Source organism: Callorhinchus milii, unplaced genomic scaffold, assembly GCF_018977255.1.
Source record: "Callorhinchus milii isolate IMCB2004 unplaced genomic scaffold, IMCB_Cmil_1.0 Scaffold15, whole genome shotgun sequence".
In the NCBI taxonomy this organism is placed as follows: Eukaryota; Metazoa; Chordata; class Chondrichthyes; order Chimaeriformes; family Callorhinchidae; genus Callorhinchus; species Callorhinchus milii.
In genome coordinates, this window is record NW_024704756.1 from 12,713,074 (window position 1) to 12,736,810 (window position 23,737).

At 36.9% G+C, this 23,737-nt stretch overlaps 1 long non-coding RNA gene across 1 annotated transcript; it reads right to left on the reverse strand.

Moving 5' to 3' along the window:
* Positions 1–375: 375 nt before the first annotated feature.
* Positions 376–10,911, reverse strand: LOC103178311. The gene is made up of 3 exons (XR_487823.1): positions 10,694–10,911; positions 1,277–1,438; positions 376–1,000 (listed from the first exon to the last, which is right to left on the reverse strand). It is a non-coding gene; the product is annotated as an uncharacterized LOC103178311 (long non-coding RNA).
* Positions 10,912–23,737: the final 12,826 nt, after the last annotated feature.

The window sequence follows — 23,737 nt, forward strand, 5'->3', positions numbered from 1 at the left end:
AAATGACAGAATTTTTGCTTCCAATGATCTAACACGGTGACAGGATTGTGCAGGAGACAAGGCCTATAAATCAATACAATTCAACACAAGGAGTGCATTCGAAGGGCTGCCAATGATCCATTGGCTTCTCTTATTAAAGTTCAATAACCTTTTCAATTAAGTTGGTTTACTTCTCACTTAGTCTGTTGATGAGGCTAACAATGGGGAATTACGATCTGGAACCAGACGATTAGAAGCACATTCAGGGTGTTTTCAGGAGCATCCAAACCAAGTATCTCTGGTATATTGTAGTATCTACAAGTATCTGTGTTTCTATTTTTTTAAGATATAAATGTGACAATTGTAATCATTCTAAAAAATGAATCACCTTTATGTCAGTTCAGTGAAGCTATTTATTTGTAACATGTGACTCATGGTATTCTACAAGAAGCAGCAGCAGGAATCCATGACTCAGTGGGTATGTTCACTAGTTTATTCACCAACTCACACAGGAAAACAACTGCATGGTCTGGGTACCAGAAGACAGTCAAGTACTTGTATTTTATTGAAGACTCAGTACGTATATCATTTTTGATATCCAAAGAACCAGGAATCCACATAAAGATAGCTCAGAGAAATGTCCACCAAATCAGTAACAATGTTTTCTCTTTTTAATTACATATAATCAGTTTATCTACAGCTTTGGTATCTACAATGCATGGCAAATAACACACCCAACATCCCCGAGCTCACAAATAGATGCAGACCATTGTTTTTGCATCACCAGCTCATTTGATGGCAGAATGCCATCATGCTTGATCAGGCAGAGCTATGGGTAGTGATCACTTCTCGAATGACACATCTGGCAGACGAAGCACATGCACAAAGGTTTCTGCAACAATAACTGACATTCATATGATTCAACAAAGCATACTGGAGTCGATCCCAATCTGAGCCGTAGGCAGGATATCCATTATGGGATACATATCCTTGCCGTTCACAGTTATGGATGGTTGTGCAGCTGGATGAAAAGTGACAGAATAAGTTACACAACATGTCTGTCTACGGGATGTGTAGCACAACATGTGGCACATGACTTTTTATTAGTATTCATTCTTGAGTTCCCAAATGTTAGTCAATGATAAGTGGTTTGAATAGGGATTGGTGCAATTAATTTGTGATATGCTGAAACCACGCATGATAATTTACTTTGATTGCTTATCTGGTAAATTGAAACCAGAGGTCTTTCATACTCTATTATTAGATTAAAATACCCAGTAAAAACTTCAGATCTTACCTCCCTTGTGATAAATTGATGTCCACTCTAAATTCTCTTAAACACCATTTTTTTTTAGAAATGAATATCGGACTGACATTCTGAGCTTTGATCAGTTGAGTATGAAAAGATCACATCTTTCCTGTTGAACGCTTTGCACTGTTAGCATATGGCATGATATTCCTAATTGTGAACAAAATTTCAGACATGTCCATGTCATTATGAAACTATTATTTAAGACGTTTGTAGAGAAACTAGTAATGCATAATTCAATGATGACAAATTGTATAGCAGTTCGCTGTTATGGTCTCAGATTATGTTCAACTACTAAAGAGAAAATATGTTAAATTTACTCTTTGTTCTCTTGTCTGTTTTATGTTTCAGTTTGGCACTTCAATTTCATTCAAGCAGAAGAAGAAGAAAAATGGATTTGAAACCCTTACCCTTTAGGTAAGCATATATCAGTGAAGAATTGCACTCTGTGTATTCACAGCTCAATCAAGTGTATACTGTAACTTATTTTACATATATCAGTTTTGTGCCTTTCGAATCTTCATTTTCAAGTTACAATTAATGATTACCGATAGCATTCATCACTCTATTTAACTTTTCTATCTGGACAAAATTCACTGTTTCCCTTGCTCTGTGAATGCTATGAATGAATGTCTGAATGTTATGAATGAAAGGATAATAATAATCCTTGCATTCGATATAGCGCTTTATCGTGTCTTTGAGACGTCTCAAAGCGCTTCACAGAATATACCTTAAAGTGAATTGACTGTATACTTTGTGGGCAAAACGCAGCAGCCAATTGTGCATAGCAGTGTCCCACAAACAGTCGTGGATTGAGTGACCAAATTATTATTTTATTTTTTTGAGGGATTATTACTTCCGGAAAAGCGATCCCCCAATCAACTAATAACTGGGTTCCAGTTGAGTAAGGAAACTTACTCAATTCCCAATATTTTGCCCTGCCCAGGAATGAAACCCAGGTCCTCTTGCTTGCAAGGCAAGTGCTCTAACATATAAATTCCAGGACTTCCTAAGGATGTATTTATAAATATTATAAATCTTTACCTACTGCCTTTACAAGATCGATTAACTCCACACATGGTTTTCGAAAAGGCAAATTATTGCATGAAAACACACGGTAAAGAATGTATTTCTGCAGTAAATATTAGCATGCATTAAGATCAGTTTGGAGGCTGAACTTTTTTTTAAGCAATAAGGCTATCATTGATAATTTAGTTTAGCTTTGGAGTGATTTGGAGTACCAATTTCAAGATTGTCCAACTATGTGACTTAACAGTGATGGCTACGACAAGGTAACGCAGGATTTTTCATTTATTTTGCAATTAATTTTGGGTTCAGCCAGATGGACAACAGTGTATCTGCTTCTGTCCTCTGCAATCCTATGTTCGTATTCCTAAAGAACTCTCTTTGACAGCAGATGGTCTAACAGCCACATGTGTAAAACTAATTAAATGCCCCAATATGTTTTGAAACTCTCCTTGATGTTGGATTTACAGCTGCTGCCAAGCTACCCTCAGCGAATAGATCTAAGGACAATTCCTCTAATGCGCTACTGTCATTTATGATAAACTTTTGACACAACAGCTTAATTCTTCCATGCAATGTTCCCCACAATAGTTGTTGTATATATAAAAACAATATAAACTAGTGTCACAACAGCATTAATAGGTTGGAGGAGAATCATAGAAATTGCAAGACATAATGGCCACTTGATCCATCAAGTCTTTGCTGGCAAAACTACTCTAATCCCAATTCCCTGCCTCATACGCATTCCTTTAATGTTGCTTTTCTTCAAATGTTTATCCAATACCTTTTTTTTAAATACAGTACAATTTACAATACAGTTTATATTTATATAGCGTCTTTCACATCGGGGGGACATCGCAGAATGCATTATAAATGTTGTAAAGTTATCAGTCTCATTCGTTACTCGTGGCAAAACATTTAATGTTCAACAGAACTTGAGGCTTTGTGTGGAAAAAAATTTCTTCCAACCTCTCCGCAGTAACAATCGGAAAGAAAAAGTGACTAAAATCATTAATGAGCAGTTAACTCATGGACTCATGACCAACTTATTTCCCAGTACACGAGGAGAAACTCCACCTATTTTCAATAGTGCTTTAAATCCCACCTTAAAAAGCAGGTAGGAACTTGATTTTACAACACATCTGAAGGTCAGCATCTTCGACCATGCAGCATTCTCCCAGGACATCACTGAACCATCAGCCTAGTCTGTGAACTCAAATCCCAACATGCGTTTTGAATCCACAACTTTCTGATCCAGAGGTAAGAGTGCTACCAACTGAGCCAAGCTGACACTTTGACCATTGAATGGACCATGCTAACCCCACGATTGAGGAGGGCAGCATGGACGTGGGGATTACAAATCTAATCCAAGCAGACTTTAGGAAGAAAAATGAAATGAAATAACTTGCTGGCAGTGCAATGTGGAAATTAGACTGTTAGGAATTTTCACCTGGAGACTCTTGTAATTCAATTTCCTATTAAGTGACAATTTGCTGATCAGTAGATTAACGGCTAGCAGATGTGTGCTAATGTGCAATGGAATCCCTCCCAAAAGATGTGAATCACTCAGCAAAGTATTCACAACTAGCAATATGTTTCTATAAAACTGTAACTACTAATATTACAGATCTCCAGTCAAGATCACACTTTTCCTGTAAACATGTCTTTATTGTTCCACTGCAGATTCGGTGCTGAAGTCTGACTGATAGTTTAAAGGAAGCTGGCACCACTGTTATGGGCCTTTTAAGCATGAGAACTCTGTTTCATCTCATTTATATCTTGCGTGCTCATAAGAACAAAGACATGCCAAAAAAAGTGGAAAAAACAGATTGCTAGTTTGCTAATGTCCTCGTATATCTATGTACATGCTCTGTTCCACAGAACCTGACATATCAAGGTGCAGAATGCTCTTATCTATGGCATATCCACAAGTACACACGTGTGAAAGATGTGACTAACACGCTTTCACTACTTTGGAGCAGAAAAGGGGCCTTTACGTGGTTGTTTCACATTAATCATAATCGCTGCAACTGTTTTTTACCAACTCGATAAAATGTGCAGTTGAATTTTAGATTGGTTTACAGCCTTACACTATTTGTTTTTGCATAAGGCTGTGTATCTGACAGATGCAGAAACCTGTCATTGCTTAAGAGCAGTCAAACAAGACAGACTTTCACAGTATGTCACCTACGTGTAGAAATTTCCCCATGTCTAGATCGAATGCACACTCTCTCCCTTACTCTGCATTTCTAATTTTGGAGAGTGAACTGGGTTTTCATGATTATACAGTTCCAATTGTTAGACATTTACTATAGAAGCATTTATTGATAAACTATAACTTCATTTGCGTTTTCAAAATAAAGCTTTTCCCTAGACTGTCACAAGTCCTTGTGACCACAGTTCAATGTATTATTTTCAGCAATTTGATTAGGCTATGGATTTTAATTCAGGCATTGACTTATTTCAATTAATTATTGACCAATATTTTAAATTTTTTATAACTATAAGATTAGACAGCTTGTAAAATATTTAGCTGTGCTTCTAATAATTAAATTAACTTGAATCATGTCCAAGTAAGCAGTCAATAAACATCTGGAGTATGGGTTTTCTAAAGCATGCTATTTCTCTTAGCCTACAAAATAATTCCTAAAATATGATGTTCAGCCACTTATGAATAATATTTTGTGTAAATCCAACCTAGTAGTCACAACTGAAACGCTAAATTCATGTTTAGTCCAGTGAGGAACAGAATAGTGATCTTCAATATTTACCAGATGAATGAGTCAGTCTTGTGGATTTAAGTTCACGCACAGAGATAGCCGTGGAACTGGCTCAAAAAAGGTAACATTTGTCATCTTGAATAAGCCAGACGCCAACAGGTCTTAAATTGACTTGGTTGAGATTGCTTTTGAAAATTCAGTTCTCCCTGTTCAACAAGATATGCAGAAATGTGGAGCTGAGCCAAGTTTTTAAGAGTACATCTGGAATTTGGCTCAGTAACTTCAGTGGTTGAAATCTGGCTCTGAATTTAATGAACCAGCTTCAAAATCTTAACTCAGACCAGCTGGCTCCCCTCCAATATCGGATAAAACTTATCTTGGAGCGTAGAAATCTTCCTAAACCATTAAACACATTCCTTAATTCTTCACTACACAACAGAGTTGCATAATGAAATGTAAATGAAATAATGGGCTACGAGGCACAATATGTTTACCGTTTTATTTTAAAAATAGCCAGCGTGTTAATATCAAAAGTATATTTGCCCAAGTTATTTAAACATGAATATTGAATGAGCTGTCTATTGTCTTCTGATATGACAATCCTTTGTTTAATTGATGGTGAAGTGATACATGTATACTTGACAATGCTATTTGAAACATAGAAATAAAGGAACAGGAATAGGCCATTCAGCCCCTCAAGCCTGTTCCACCATTCTATAAGATGGTGAATATTATCTTCCTCAAAGTGAGGGAGTGATGAGGAATTACTGGGTAATGGAACTCTTCCAATTCAGGAACTTGTTGTTAATATCAAGAACCCCTAGACTAGGTATGGTACCTTTAAAAATGATCCTTCAAACTCATGTATGTATCTCAAAATAACGTCCCTCTCCCCCAAAAAATTTTCAAACTCTTTGGGTGACTAATGTAACGTTTTGGAAAATAATAGAATTACTATCATGCATTAAAAGTGCTCAACCATCCAATATTTAGGATGATCTAATTGTGTGGGTGGTAGTGAGGATTCTAGACTGTGCTCAATCCAAGCAAGAAAAATGCATGCTTTCTGTCAGGCGAAAGTGTTATATCAGCAACTCATAAGTAATCTGACTTTTCAATGCCAAGTATAAAAAATATTAGAGACCAGGGGTGATTGCTAAGCCAGACATCTCGGTGCACAATAAGGTCATAAACTGCATGAGTGATATTGTACTTTGAACAGTTAACAATTGACATCTGAATCCTACAGTGAGAATGCCAGCTCAAAATTACTTTCATGCATCAATTCAGGTTTAGATTATATATTGGGGATACCATATATACACTGTGGAGAGTGTATTTGCATAGAAGATTTTGCTCCAGCTTTGTGCTGATATAAGAAACAATTGCTGCTCGGCAACTTTAAGTAATAATTGTTGTATTTGACATAACACCTTTCACATCAGGAAGATGTCTCAAAGCACTTCAATTGATTTACTATAAAGTGTAGTGACTGACCACTACAGGTGACAGCGGCAGCCAATTTGAGCAAAACAATGTCCCACAAACAGCCATGAAATGAATATAACTCCTCAAAGTGGCCATGTTGTATTTTTCCAAATGTCTTTTAAAAACATATTGAACCTCACATCAGAAGAATTCAGATTCTGTCCAATAGAATTCTTGCAAATCCAGGGAGTTCATATTGTAATACAAAAATTCTTAAGTCGACAAATTTACGTGATCATTTTTGTAATCTGTAATCACCACTTAAATGGCTAATCTAAAGACTAGTATGCATCTTTTTTTTGCTATAAGCCGTTTGGAAACCATAAGACCTCAGGGCATAATATGTGCTTCACATATTTAGTGTGTTATTAGCAATTGCATTTTCCACTGTATATAATTAAGAAAAACTTAGATCCTTTGGCTAGATCTATCTCCCAATTTAGGCATTTTTTTGATGAGTGCTTAATTATTATTGATATATCCTAGCTGTATTTGGACTTTGATTTTAAAAACACATTGTGCCATTTGATACCTTCAGTATTATAGTATTTTAGTTCCCAACACTAAATATATTCAATACACGAGACTATACAGTGAATCCTGTGAAACGTTTTGAGACGTCCTCCCGATATGAAAGGTGCTATATCAAATGCAAGGATTATTATATTTTAGAATTTCTATGCCTTAGGGGACTAGAAATGACTGAAGAGATTAAAATAATAGTGGTAGGTTTTCTCCATCAATGACAAGAATGTATTGAATGATTGATGTGCCTTTTGCAGTCTTGATCTTGCAAGAGCTAAGCTTTCTATAAGTAGCAATGAAATATAATTTGAACTTGCAGTGAAATACAGTACACAGAATTCTGCAGTATTAACTTGTAGATCTATGACGTTTTCAATTTCAGGTTATATTCTTTCACAATAAGTGGTGACAATTATTGTGATCCGTGTGCATTCTGCTATCTCATTCAAACAGGCCTGCATTAAAGTAAAGTAAAGAAAAGATGAAGATGTTGTTAGCAGAATCCAAGCAGTAATGTACATTTCTCTAACAGTTCAGAATTAGGAATTGAGAAACAATATCTATTGTCAAAAACAGAAGCTTACAAATAACCGTAACATGTAAAAATAATACATCTGACAATAAATAACACACAATTTGCAGTTATAATTAACACCTCGGCACTGATCAAATCTCAAGATATTCCTTCATCTAAAACAATTTGAACTCGGGGACAGATTCCGCATCACTTTTTCATGATTGTCAAAGGTAATAAATTAAACACGTTTAATTCCCAGTTAAGATTCCTCCCCCCATGCCATTTACATAGCTTTTACTCAACCATAGCCTTAACTAGCTCTTACTTTCTACTGTATAATCACACAGTTTAAGAACAATTATGATTTGCTACAGATGATTAAATGTTCAATTCTGTTGATCTAGAAAATATTATGAAAAGCTTCAGGGTGCAGTTTTGTGTTGGACAGTGTATAGGTACTGAGAATGATGTGTGCAGATAGAAAGTAAAGCTAAAAATCCATCTCCCTGAGAAATAAGCGTTGAAAGAATAGAGAAGAAAATTGACATCCAGTGCAGTAGGGATTCTATCAGAGAGTTCTGAAATGAAGCTGCATTGCTGGAACTATTTTGTCATATGAACAGAGGCCACTACAGTAGGGTGACCTCAGAGTGCCTAGTAATGTCATATGCAAAATCAGAAGAATTGATTTTCCTTTCAGTTGTGTTTGTCCTAACTCTTTTAAATCTGGGCTACTTCAAAAATGTAATTTGTGCACCAAGATAAAACGTTGTTTCTCTGTACGTGCTTGCCCTTGGTTAGAAGGATGGACCATATAATGAATTTTCTTTGTGTGATCGTTACTGTGAATATCTTATTCACTGGGCGCTTTATAAAAATAATAATAACAATAGTGCTTACATTTGATATCGTGCCTTATCACGTCTTTGAGACGTCTCAAAGCACTATGCAGAATATACTGTAAAGTTGATTGACTGTAAATGAACTGGATAGTACAGGCAGCATGAAGGTTTCTAGACTTATTATCATTTAATTCCTAAGGCTACACTTCCATTCAACAATCTGTATTGTTGATTATACAGCGTTTTTTAAAAAGTTTGCGATTGAACAATTCAGTGACCTTTGTATTTGCTATGCTATTTGCTGTTTCGAGCAGTGCAGCTAATGCATTAAAAGAATACTTCTACATAATATAACAAGGAGTCTTCAAGCAAAACATGCCCTCTAATTTCATAATTTTGGGGGAAGAAGTATTTTAGAATAATACATTTTTTTTTTAAATGTTGCTTACTGCTGAGCTCCTGATCTATTTTACTGGCTGTGTAGAAGCCAGGTTTTGAAACTTGACATGACAGGATCTAACCAGCTGATCCCAGGCTCCTGACTGCTTTGCTGCTTCGAATAAGGGACTTAAACAATGAAAGATGCTTCAGCCTGAACAAAGTTGAGAGCCGCTTTATAGGATACGACGATCATCACTTGTAAGGCATCGCCATTATGGCGAGTCTTTCTGCATGAGTTCATTAATTCACACAAATAAAAGAATAACTTGTATACGTTCAGAAACTGATCAAATGTTGCAGCACTGGGCTCCAGAGAAGTTCATAACTGTTAACCCCCTTTCCCTGAGGTCTGTACATTTGATTGGGACCAGGTGGGGTAGTCTGCTGTGTTTCTTCCTTGGACTGGGAAAACTGTTGTCTGTTGATATTGATTCTGGCCATATGTTATGTAGTGACCTCAAGCATTAGGTGAGATACCACAAAGTTATTTGTGTCCTGAAGTATAATTTCCATTATTTTGTGTACGCATTCTGCTCCTATACTGTTAGCTAGTTGCAATGATATTACTACAAAAAGAGTATGAGTAATGGAACCGAAAGATTAGTGCTTTCGGAGAGCCAGCACTAAATGCGATGGGCCAAAAGGCTTCCTTCTGTGCTTATGATTTTATTTATGTTGTCTCATTCCCAAATTCCCTGTGAAACTATAATCTCTACATTGTATTCAGCCCAGTTACTATCAAAATTCACATTGTCTCCTCTGAACTCATGGCCACCTGACACTTGAAACTACTATTGTGATAAACACGTTTTTGGTCCCAATTATTGCCAAAAGATTCAGTGACTACTGTCGAGTTGTAGTTGAATCCGCATGTTATTTCGCATAAAAATATAATGCTCTTCTGCCTTCCCTCCAAACTAGTATCGAATATAGTCTCAGATTTTCATCCAGTCAGGAATATTTGACAGTTCTTCCTTCTATAAAGCACCAGGGAAAGAGATTCCTAGCATACAAAAGAATATGGTTAAAGGGGTGAATTTACAGAATATAATTTATATTATCAAGGTCACTTGTAAATAATATCCTAACCTTGTGAATTAATTGCATAATATCTTAATGCATGATTTAAATTGTTGCTGTTAATGAAATTGTACTTTACATTTAAAGAGTCATTGAGTGGAAAATGTGCAATTGATAACCAACATTACAAGAAACATAAAATTTTAATAATACAATTTTCCATGGATTACTCAATAAAGTATTTATTATTAATCATAATAATCTTTGTATTTAGTACAGTGCCATTTACATTGGGAGGATGACTCAAAGCACTTCACAGGATATATAGCAAAGCATATCTCGTGGGAGAACACGGCAGCCAATATGGTCACAGTAATATCCTACAAACATCCATGAAGTTAATTTATTTGGGGAATTGTTGGCCAGGATGAACTCCCTTCTCTTTTCAAGTAGTGCTAGAACATTTGCTTTCTGCACCCTTTTATTTCCTGCAGCTTTCTCAGCTTCTTCCTTCCTTTTCTTTTAGCATTAGATCCATTGTGTGTGGTCTATCACCCATCAGGTCATTTTTAAATGGGACGGTAAATTAAATTCACCTAACAAATAATCCCAGGGTCTCTTGCAATCTGTCGTTCTTGATCACAAAATTGTCTCTCCCTTTTTTAAAAAATATTTTTATCATGTAAAAACAAAATCTAAATCGCTGAAACACGGTTTATGCAGTCTCACACAATGAGGCGGAATTTGCAGTATTTAATGATTGGTTTCCCAAAACAAAATCTGTAATCATCAATTTGTTGTTTTTCAAGTCTGGTGTATTACTTACCTCTGGATGCACTGAGACAGCAGAAAAAGAGGACACCGGTTTAAGATTTCAAAGAGCAATTTCAGAACAGATACCAGGAGCTATTTCTTTACCCAGATGGTAATTAATGACTGGAACAGGTTATCAGGAAGAATGGATGAGGCCGGGATACTGGACACAGAAATAAATCAGCTTGATGCTGTGATGGGAGGAAGGTAGGGTGAATATTCTGGAAGAAAGAGATCAAATAGACTGAAGGGCTTTCTTGATCCAACCCTCTTGTGATCTTTGTTACACTAACCATTTTCTACTATTAACAATGGAGGCAGGACTCCTGATTATTCATTCATTGGTTTATAGCTTGTTGCTTAGAGAAGGAGTCTGCTCAGCTGAAGTCAGAATACATTTGAATAGCTTTATCTTTCGCTGAGGCTATTATTGCCATATTGGCTGTGAAAATTGTATTTTAGCACTGAAGTGCTCAGTCAGCAATATATTTCAGTTTTAAAGGCTGGGAAGGATGTAATGGTATGTGAATATTCCAAAGGTCTCTCGCACAACTTTGTTTTATTTCCACATTCGTATCTATCAAAAAAGATTGGTTGAGCTACACCAGAATAAGTAGGTCATAAAACATCCATAGATTTGATTTCCCACACTCTCTTTCTGTCCAATTACATTTGTACAGTGAGATGTTATCTCTGAAAAATGTTGAGCTGTTCTCTTTGCTTGATTACTGCAGAATATTTTGTTGTTGTTGGCCAATCCACAGAACATGTAGGAAACAAACTATTCATCTGATTTCAGAAAAAATATATTTCACTTTCATTAACTTGAGTGCACTGAAATGAACATTTAACACTGTCCCGCATAAACAGTTTGCAAAAGGAAATATTGTAAAAAGGCCTTGATGGCCTAAAGAAAGGGTTAAAATTAGTTAGCTGAAACTGCAGCAAAAATCGCAGCTCGTCTAATTACAGTTTTTTTCTATTAGTGCACTTTACGTTCAACCAACTCACTGACCTTGAATGCCTGTTGCTTAATTGAAATTGCCAACATTTCAAGTTAAAATTAATGTTAAGTCAACTGCATTAATGCTAAACAGAAAATCATACAGTGGAAGGACTTGCATTCTATGTGCACGTACAGGGGGAAGAAAAATCCTTTCTGCCTGATCTAAGTGGAGTATGAAAGGCTTTACTTTGAGACATCATGAATAAATCTTGTGCTAGGGCCTTAAGGATTTCACATCCCAGCAATTGATGTATTTAGAGCAGCTGATATTCCCAACAATTTTTTTGCACAATGTACACTCTACGTTGACGTGTCTTGCAGTTTTGATGATAACAAAACATGCTACGGTATGGTGCAAGGCATATCTATTTGTCTATTAGTATTTCATATATTGTCACATACATTTTGGGAATTGCAGATATCCTTAAATCTGCAGTAGTATGCATTACTTGCACACAGGAAATACGATCCTGCAGTTGGGTTTATGTTTCTGTGGAATGTGGTAATGAGAAGTTAACAGTAAAGTTTGTTTTTTCTTGATTGGTTGGTTTAGCTACTTTCTTGCACTTACACTTCTTGCACCCCTGCTCGGGTCCTGACCCAACTGTCCAGCGCCTTGGGACGTCCTCCCGACGTGAAAGGCGCTCTATAAATGAAATCTTGTTGTTGTTGTTGTTAATTTCTTGGGCTTAACATGGAATTTCCTTTGGAGGTTAAAAAAAAGTGGAACATAAATGCTAACGTACAGTTTGCCCCTTTTACATTACCAAAGTCCTTTCCTTTGGGGAGTAACTTCTCATATGCTTTTATTTTGTCCAACATTACTTTTTATTTTAGATTTTCAACATAAATCCTGCTTTGATGACTTACAATTTACAATGGCTGTGTCATAATATCGAAACCTATCTTACAGTCCTTCTCTGCTATTGTATAGCATTAAAACATTTGCACATTACCAGAAGGAGATGAACTAATATTCAAAAAACACTGTTTTATATAAAGAACCACAATGAGTCTGCTCTTTATGTACCACACAATGGAACCTTGATTATCAGCTGTAATCACAAAACTCCTTCCCCCAGAGATAATTGACGGAAAATCGAGGTTCCACTTGGGACAAACAAAACTCGTGATTAAAAACAAACTTCGAATTTTGAAGAAAGTCTGCTTCCATTTATTATTTGCGAAGGAAAATTACGACATTCAAGGGACCATAATCTTATTTGCGCTAAAACCTTTAAACTATATTCTTTCAAAAACAAGCCATAAATTCTACCAAGGCATGTTGGGCATTGTGAAGTAGTTCTTCCCCTGTGCCAGCTACTTTCCAGAGGAACTTGTAAAATAAACATTACCGCAAACTGATTTATAGACCAAGGTTGAGCCTAGCAGGGCAGGACTAAATTAAGGAAGAAAGTGGGTTATTCACCTTCCCAATTTACAGCAGACAAACAAGGTTTCACTGTGTTTAAAACAAACTTATGAAGATTGTAAGATACATTGAAATGATTAGATTTTAGTTTAAATATTCAAAACTGATAACAGATGCCAACGCTTCTTTGCTATTGGAGAAATAATTTGAGTGATAACAGATTCACACTTAGTAATGGATGTTTTACTGAAGGTAGACGCCTTTCATGTCGGGAGGATGTCTTAAAGTGCTTTTGTTCAAATGTTCCATGATAGAATGTTTGGCAACCTTAGAAATTTAATAAGCATTTTTACAGATGGGATGATCTTCATATTCTGATTTAGAAAACGGTCTGTTAACTTTATAATTACATGAAAGCTCTGCCTGATCATTCTCCTCAGGATGTAACTACTCCTTCATGCAGCTGATACCCAAATATCACAACCACAGTTAAGAATAGTTGCCTCCCTCCTAGTCATTTATAACATCGGAAATAGAAGCTATTTAATCTTATCTGGCCTCCGCACCTAATGAAGTGTTTGGAGTCTCTGAAATCATACAACTGGTGACACAGATTCTCGATTTGATATGGTTAAGATATAATTGTGCTTAATGCTCTTTACAGATGCCAATGATGCACAAAATCTGTCATGATTCACTGAAACTTCCAGCATGGAGCATTTTCTTCACAGGATATATTTCTCAGCCTCTGAGGTGATGGTGATACCAAGCTGCTTAATCTCCCTAGTGACTGGCTAAGAGGACGCCCGTAGTATCAATCAGAATAAAACCTCAAGAGAAAGGAAATGCCTTAATCTTTCCTCAGTTTACCTTATTATCATATCTATTGCAACTCAACTGGTACTTATGGCTTAATGAGAAAATGGAAGTGGAAAGCAGTATTATAATACACATTGTTTCATTATGAAGGAAGTCTCCAGACATTAACTAGGATCAGATTCGGAACCCAATGCTGCTTTTTATCCACTACTATCTTATTTCAAAATAAAATGCATTGAAGCAATACCTGCAATTTTTATCACACAATAACTACATTTGTACCTCATATTTCACACTTCAAAAAAACACGAGGATATCCAAGATTTCAAAGTTTTTTTTCTTATATATACTGTACTGCCTGCTAAAAATTTAAAGAGGTTACAGCCAATCTCTCCAATTAATACTGCAAATACATCTTCATTTTTATTTCAACTTGTTCTTACTACTATGTTGTCATAGTAAACTTAATAAAACCCTATGGAACTGCAAGCAAGAAAGAAGAAAATCATGCTTTATCACAAGGAAGCACATCTAGAGCACTTTATAGTAATGACTGTTAAGCGTAGCGACAGTTTTTCCAGTCTGTAAAATGTATTTTTATTATGTTTTAAAATAAGATATCAGGCCATGGAAATATTCAACAACAACAACAACAAGATTCCATTTATCGGAGGACGTCCCAAGGCGCTGGACAGTTGGGTCGGGACCCGAGCATTGGGGGGAAATGGTCAGGGTGAGGGGAGGGAAGGGAGGAAGCGAGGAGGGGGTAGAGAGTTGAGAGGGGAGCTGAAGGCACGGTTCAAAGAGAAAGGTCTTGAGACCGGCCTTGAAGGAGGAAAGGGAGGAGGCGGCGAAGGCACTGGGGGATGGAGTTCCAGAGCCTCGGAGCTGAGAGGCTGAAGGCCCGGCCACTGATGGTAGGGTGGTTAGGGGCGGAGGATGTGGAGCAGACCGGAGCCAGAGGAACGGAGGGTACGAGCAGGTAGGTAGGGGGATAGTAGGTCGGATAGTAGGTCAGTGTTTATAATGCAACAGAATGGGACATTTTATAATCTTGTTCATACGTTTTCAGATGAGACGTTAAACAGAGGTTCTGTCTGTTTGTTCAGGTGGATGTTAAAGATCCCATGCCTCTATTGGAAAAGAAAAGGGAGTTTCTCCTATTGTCCTTGCCAAAAATCCCCCAAAATAAAATGGGTCGCTTACTCCATGACTTTTGTGGGACATTGCTGTGCACAAACTACCTGCTGCATTCGCCCACAATCCACTTTACAGTATATACTGTGAAGCACTTTTGAGACATCTCAACAACGTGATGAGGTGCTGTACCAAATGCAAGGAATATTATTATTTTCATTGGAGTTATGTTGACATTGAAATAAATACCGAACTAACTAATAGTTGTGCACCATCTTTTCATTTCTAATCAATTATATTCTATAAAGCATTTGGGAACATTCATTTGATGTGAAAGAAACTATGTAAACAATGGTTATTATTAGTATCTTACATAGTACATTATTTAGAAATCCTTAATGATAAACTATAGGCTATCGATGATTTTCCTTTGCTGATGAATTTATCTTACTGGCATTTTACAGATATTAGAAATCTTTCCTTTATGACAATTGGTACAGATACAGTAGAACCCCAATTAATGCATATGAATTAGTCTCCAGCATTGTCTTCAGGGACTTCCAAATATCAGAGTGATTGTTTACTTCAGAGTGACAAGCTGCAGCAGAAACTAAATAGCTTTAACTTAAATCTGCCAAATAAACTATTAAATAATCCTGTGTTTAAACTGTTGGAAGTGAAGCCACTTTGCTTCCAGCAATATTTTTGATATAAAGTTAGAAGCTTGGCTTAACTAAATCATATTACCTAATTTGCATACTCAGAATATGGAAATCAGGTCAACATATTTCTGTTTAAAGAGAGCAATATTAAAAAAAACCTTGTGTGTGATTTTTACATAATTATAGTTTGCAATGAGCTCACAACATGCTTCATAAATGTGTTGTTTTTTTGCTTATTAAAGACTTTTACAAAATCAACAATTTACATTTATACAGCACGTTAATGTCTGTCAGACAAGTAGTCAGAACATTAGTGGGCCTGAAATCAAGGGTGAAGGCAGAGAAATAGATCTGGGTGCCGTTTGCAGACATGTGAAAATGTACCCTATATCTGTAAATGAGGACATTGAGGAAAGAGCCCTAAAACACGCTGTAAGTGAACATGTAAACGTGTTTTGATTTTACAGGGGCTGAGTAGAAATCCTTCCATTAGTATTTTTGACTCATTGCCTGATGTCTGTGCCTATTTACTGAATTTGAATTAAATGGTTAGATTCAGTCGGCCGGTTAATAGACCCCCACTTTGCATTAGTGTTTTTGTGTGTTGAGTTCTGATGCAGAATCTTGGCATCTGATTTGCATTGAGTAGCTATCTGAAAGTTTTGAAATCTCAGCAGCAAGGTAAAATATCTTTGAATACAGTTTGCTTCAGCTGGTAGTGGTAAAAATGCAAATCCAATTGACCACTATCTTTGATTCAGGAAATAGGGAAAAACACATTAATTTTGAGGGGGTTTACTTAATTCTTGTGTGGAAGATCAGGTCAATGCACATTAACATTTCAAGTTGAATTACTACTGCTAGGAGGAAATCTGTTTTTAGGTGTACTGCAAAAAAAAACTGCTGCAAAATCATCAATAATTTAGTTGTTCACCTAAAACCACACCAGAAATCGCAATGTCAATAATTGATATCCAATATCCAATGGACTGAAGAGGTGAGGGTACCATCTTATTCTAAACCCATTAACGTTGACTTTGCCTATCTCAAATGAATGCGTATTGACCCTGTGCCTTTGAGGCTAAGCTTCTAATTTATTTAAACTCAGTTTGCTAAGACGTATTGGCCAGAATAAACATGAAACCGCCTTAGATAACGATGCAAAGCTTACAGATTGTACGAGGTTCAAAGGTCTCCAGCAATACATTTTGCATGAATAACTCTAAACGTTTTCATGTATATATGTGGCATCGTATTACACAAATAAATAATTTGATTTCATTCTGTGATAGATATTGACACTGGTTTATATGCAACATGAATTGGTTGTGACATGTACTCAATGTACAGTCACTGAGCCAGAAGGATTTGAAGATATCATCAGTGCCAGAGCATAATCCCTTTTCTTAAGAGTTTAAGGAATGCAGTTCATTTAATCTTCAGAATATTCTTCTTTTAGAAGAGTTAAAATGCATTGGGATCTAACTTGTGAGATCCACAGCTACCCGGATGTATCTTGGGCCAAATTACTTTCCATTTTGGGTTCTGAATTATAACGAAAAGAGGCTCCTGGTTCTCTTGAGGAGATCCACTATTTACCACTTTGTGAATCTCACAAATTAGAATCCATCAGAGAAGTTGGGTTTCCATTTTTTTTAGGCTAACTCATCTTCCTGTACAATTATATACAATTAGAATCAAGTTTAGTTACTTTTTAAGCGCACAAACTATTCTCATCTCCCTTTCTTTTATAAGAACTGACTTCTTATTTGATTTTCTTGCATGTGGACTATTGTTTCAATTTATTGTGCATAAGGATGGAAAACTGTTACTCCTGACTTTAATTATAACACTCAGCAAATCTGTTTTATTTTACCAATAACAGTTTTGAGGGGTTATCAAGTAACCAGGGATTTAAGGGCCAAAGCAAGAGTGAAATGAATCACAAATCTGAATAACTATTAAAGTTTACAGCCAAGACCCAATCATGTTGTCAACTCACATAAAGACATGAACTTTCTAGCAAGGATCACTGGGTAGCAATCAGGATTAAGAACTCTGCCTGATTTTTATTTTTTTGTTGCTTACTGAGGCTAATTTTACTGCCCCCACAACTATTCTAGCTAACTCAGCACAGACCAGGGATCAAACCTCAGACGTTCCTTAGCTGTATGGGTCAGCTTGGGTCATATGACGCATTTGCCCAGTGAGCCATTTTGGGAGCATGATAAGAAGCCTTAAAAAGGATGATTTAATGTGAACCCTTTGAGCTGGCTGAGTTTCTGATTAAGCCAGGAGCAGCCTTCTCTGAAATCCCTACATCAGGTTGGCTCTTGTTAAAAGATATTGGGATTATCTTTAGGTTTATAGGTAAAATGGCACTTTAAGTTAATTATTTATCAGCTTGGAGGATAAACTGTGTCTGGTATTCCCCATTAAATCATCCACCACAAGGGCACACACTTTTCTACCGGGAAATAAATTGAGACAGAAATCAGCTTATATCTTGGAAAATGGTGAAATCACCAACCAAAGAAAGTCACTTAGATTATGAAAATTACTTTTGCCCTTATCAGTGGAAACCATAAACTTCAAAACAATGCTGTTCAGTGATGGCTTTTAGCAGAAACCAAGTACAACACATTGTATTTAAGAATAACTGTAAAGTAATTTACAATATTAACAAGTGTACTCTCATACCTTATTTATATTGCTAGAAGTGAAGCGATATCGCTGTAGGCAATACTGCTAAAAGAAGTGGGAATCCTGATTCACGATTCCGGCTCCCATCGCATAGGCGAAAGAGCATTCTGTACAGGTGCGATTAAGTGCACTTGGAAAGCTCAACATTTTTTGGTGGAAAAAAATTAAAGAGACAGTTTTGGAGGAACTTTTTGGGGGAAAAAAATTAAAGAGACAGTTTTGTGTCTCTTTAAAATTAGCCCTAGACACACGCCTCCAAAAAAGAAGTCTAATGCTGAGCTCAGCCCAAATTGATTATTTAATGGAATCTGTTAACCCTGCAGTAAATATGTGTTGCTGAGATCTTTTCCATGAGTTGCTGAGTTGCAGCATGATCTGCTTTCACGTGCCACTGCTAAATCGTGATTATCACAGTGAATTGCCTTGAAAAGGCAATTTAGAACCAGGACGAAAATACCTACCATTGAGTATCATCAACTTCACATGATTGGTTCGGATGAAGAAGGCCCTTCAGCCCATTTGATCTCAGAATACGCGCCATAGCTTCCTCCCATTGCAGCATCAAGCTGTCCCTCAAATTAGTCCCTCAATGACCTCTCCTGATAAAAGTAGTAAGAACAATATTGCATTGGAGGTCCTCAAAGTTTGCAGTTACTTGAACATCTGCAAATTGCCAAAACAGATCCATCCAAGGAAAGAAGCATTTTGTACCAGTTACCAATGTTAGTCCAAGGTATGGTTCTTAAAGAGTATCATGTACCCTTGTTCTCCCCTTCCATTTGTGGAGTTCAGTAGCTCAGTGGTTAGAGCACTCGCCTTGCAAGCGAGAACCTGGGTTCAATTCCAGGTAGGGCAAAATCTTGGGCAAGTTTTCTTACTCCACACGCCTAATGATAATCCCTCCAAAAAAAAAAAAAAATTGATCATTTTCGATCCATGACTGTTTGTGGGACGCTGCTGTGTGCAATTAGCTGCCGCATTTCGCCCACAAATATACGGTTAATTCACTTTACAGTATATTCTGTGAAACGCTTTGAGACGTCTAGAAGACATGAAAAGTGCTATATCAAATGCAAGGATTATTATTATTATTATATAACGTAAATATTTGGATTGTACCATTTCATAAATGCTCCAATTATTTATCTTAATCTAAACTTTTCACAAGCATGAAGAAAAAAGCACTTTTGCAAAAAAAAAATTCCCCGCAAAATGCACTGTGCAGTCGGACAAACAAGAAACTTGGACAAGGGTATTTCAGCACCTCAACAACAACAACAAGATAATTGTGGAGCAGAACGGAGCCAGAGGAACGGAGGGTACGGGCAGGTAAGTAGGGGGATAGTAGGTCGGAGATACCTCCAAGTATCATTAATGAGTAGTCCAGGTTAGTTAACCACCAATAATATTTTAGATTACTGCAGACCAGAATGGCTTCAGCATGTGTGGCTCCACAACACCTGTTCATCCTTGGTGGATCCCCTGTTTACCATATGTCATTTTAGATATTTTATCAACTTCAAAAGGGCGAGCTTTACCAAAATCACAGGACATTTTGTCTGGGCTTACTGACCATTTTCCATTCTCTTGAAATAACTTTTGATCAGCTTGAATAACTACCTCTTACAGACTTGAATAGGGTCAACATTGAAATCACATTAATATGATCAATCTTCATATTGCTGTTTCTGAGGGATTCTTCTCACCTATGTTCACAAGGAGTACCTGCCCCGCTTGTCTGCTTCACACATTCTTTGTAACATCTACAAAGGGAGCAACATGACATTGAGGAAGTACGCACGGACAGTTTCATTCATAAGACATACTTGTACAAAGGAAATACTCACCTCTTCATATGAACTTTTGCACTCATGGGGAATTTACTTGTGTTATTCTCCACCTGACAGATGAATGTGGACTACTATCAGAATATAACATTAACCAGAGCAAGTTCAAGTCTACTCCTCTGCTATACAAGTGCATTCCTCCTGCCTTTGGGAATTCTATTCTTGAGATAAAAACCTAATTTGGAAAATGAAGAGAAGACCCCATAGTTTTCAGCATTTTCTATTGTATTTTTGCATCACCATCGTTTAGCTTTGAGGAGCATCCTACTGAAATAACATATATAAGCATTGCATTTGTCCAGAGATTGGGGAAGTTCTAGAACTGATCATACAATGATTTGTAATTGCAATTTTAAACATTCTTTAAGAATCTTCCCTCAACATTATTCAAAATTGGGTTAATTGAATGGAGTGGAAATCTCTGTGCTTGGATTTAACAAATATATCAACCCTAATAATTTATTATAAATTAAGTTCTCGTCTACAAAATACACAGTCGCTACACTTTACAGAATATCCTATGAAGCCTATCGCAGTGTCCTCCCGACCTGAAAGGCTCTATAATTAAAGTTGAAGAGGTTTGATAAATTGAAGCTGATTCCCGATTTGATATCTTATCTAAACTGTTAGTTGATCTCTACTGTCACCTTTGTCACAGGGCTAACAAGAGCATAACATTAGCAAAGGTCCCAACTCTTGACTATTACCCACCAAGTGGTTAAGAAAAGTGATCACATGTGGGCAAAAGGTAAGAACTGAAGTGGAATATATTTTAATGCCCTCTATGGTTAAATAGACCATTACCACTGACTACCTCAACTCATGAAGAACAGCTGATTAGATGAGGTACACAAGGATTGCCCACAGTCTGTTGATCTATACCTTAGCTTGAATGCTAAACTCCAGGAGAGGGGTTTAAAAAAAAAGGATCAAACAAACACAACTGTTTTCAAAGGGACACATAAATGTGCAAAATGTTTTCATGACTGTTTGAAAACGTAGTTACTTTAACAAGCATTGACATAATATAATGTTTTTACTTGAAAGGACATGACAATGCAGAAGTCTGATGGCAGTAAAAATATTTCAATCAGTTTTAGTGGGCCCTCTGCAAAATCAGTTTGATTAAATTGTACGAAAGTCATAAAGGCTGTGCTTAGTTATGTCCTCAGGAATTTATCATGTTCATGTTTTACCCTTGAAGGGTTCTGTCATATAAAGATGAGATGAAACAAAAATTGTAAATTTTTCAATTATCTTTACAGGATTTGTAGAGTACACCCACCCACCCACCCCCCACCCCCACACACACACACACACAACAAGCACACAAAGGGGAAAAAAAAAACACAAGTGAGTGTCTGAGTGAATAAGCGAGTGAAGCGGACATGACAAGCAAGTTATAGAGATTAACAAGAAAATAAACATGCACTTCGAAGATAATGTATGAATTTGAAGACTGTGACGTGTGATTTTCTAGAGTAATTTGAGATGCAGCTATTAGTACTGTCGCTGGGGAAAAAAATTGGCCTCAGATGAGTAAGTAAGAACGATAATGATGCAGAGGATTTTGTTTCTTTCCGGGCGTTGATGGAGATCTGACATGATAATTTTGGACTTCTTCCGAGGTGATTTATGAGATGTCTGCGCCCATCCTGAACAGAATGGGGAAGGTTGCAGGCATTGAAGTGGCCGTCATGTTGGCAGCTACAATGCAGTAAATCACAATAATCTGAAGAATAACCTGACAGTTTGTTGTATTGTGTGCACATATCTAGATGCCAGCTATTCAGCGATTCTGCCATCACTTAAAGGAGCCTTTCATTTTAGGCATTCCCACAAATGGATACACTCCACTTTATGTTTATTGTTGCTTTGCTATTGTTTTGACTTGATTATAATATGCAAAATTGTGCATTAATTAACCCTCAAGAGCTGGAAGTCTTTGGTTATTTTAATTTCCGCGACAAAAATGGTTAAGACAATGAGAAGTCTCACGTGATAAGGCGCTGTGCGAAATGCAAGGATTATTAGCACTGCAGTATTTGTACGGTGCCCATGCCTATTAAGAAAAATGCCTTTGATTCAAACTTCACACATCGCAGTGCTCACCCAAATGTATTATTCTGTAATTCAGTGATTGCTAATCAGCAATGTCCCACATAGAGCAATGAGATGAATGACCGATTCATTTGCTTTTGTTTGAAATCATCACTGCTTGCATTCCAATTTGTCCTATAATAATAATCGTCATAATAGTAATCCTTGCATTTCGGTAAAGCACCTTATCACGTCTTCGAGACGTCTCAAAGACCTTCACAGAATATATTGTAAAGTGAATTGACTGCATACTTTGTGGGCAAAACGTGGCAGCCAATTGCGCACAGAAACACTCGTGGATTGAGCGACCAAATTAATACTATTATTTATTTTAATTTTTAATTTTATTACCCCTATGTATGCAGTAAACACTCAGATTTATATTGTTTGCTTCCAAACCTAGGCAGGCCATTTAATAAAAGCGCCTCTCATTACATGTACTGTAGATTTTCTTTTGAATGCTTGCACTCAGCTATCAATATTATTTGCTTTAGTAGCTGGCAGTGATCTGAATAAAATCATTTAACCCTGGGTCTCATTGACTGGGGAATTTTTAAACCAACGCCATTAATTTAGCAATCCATTTCATAAATTAATGTATATTCCCCCTGTCATCCGAGGTTTACACTATCCTTGTGTGATGTGCGCTGGAAGTGCTCTAAAATGGTCCTTTCCCCCCCCCCCCCAGTGATGATCAGGTATCATTGCCACGACTGAGTTTGCCAGAGCTTCCAGAGCAAATTAGGATCAACAGCCCTTTGGGATCTCGCAGATATTCAATGGGGGGGGGGGGGGAGAGAGAGAGAGAGAGGGAGAGAAAAAAAACCACTTATGGTTATTATGGACAACCCATATGTTGTAGATTGGCCACTGGTCAACTAACAAACCACCTTTGTTTAACGGGCATGCACACATTGATGGATAGATTAAAGCTGATATATCTATGATATATAATAATAATACGTCGGGAGGACGTCCCAAAGCGCTTCACAGAACACACTGTAAAGTGAATTGACTGTATATTTGTGGGCGAACGCAGCAGCCAATGGCGCACAGCAATGTCCCACAAACAGTCGTGGATTGAAAATGACCAATGTATTATTATTTTTGTTTATTGGAGGGATTATTATTAGGCTCTGTGTGGAGTAAGGAAACTTGCCCAAGGTTTCGCCCTCTGCCTGGAATTGAACTCAGGTCTCTCACTTGCAAAGCGAGTGCTCTCACCACTGAGCTACGGGACTCCACATACATAGTATATATTTGTATACATATATATGCACATATAATTGCTGCAATTCATGTCATTTGCTGGATCCAAGTCTAGGAAACTATACCACAAGGCGGCGCTGAGAGGTCTCCTGCTGAGGACAAGAAAGAAAGAGAGAGAAAAAAAACCCAACACACACACACA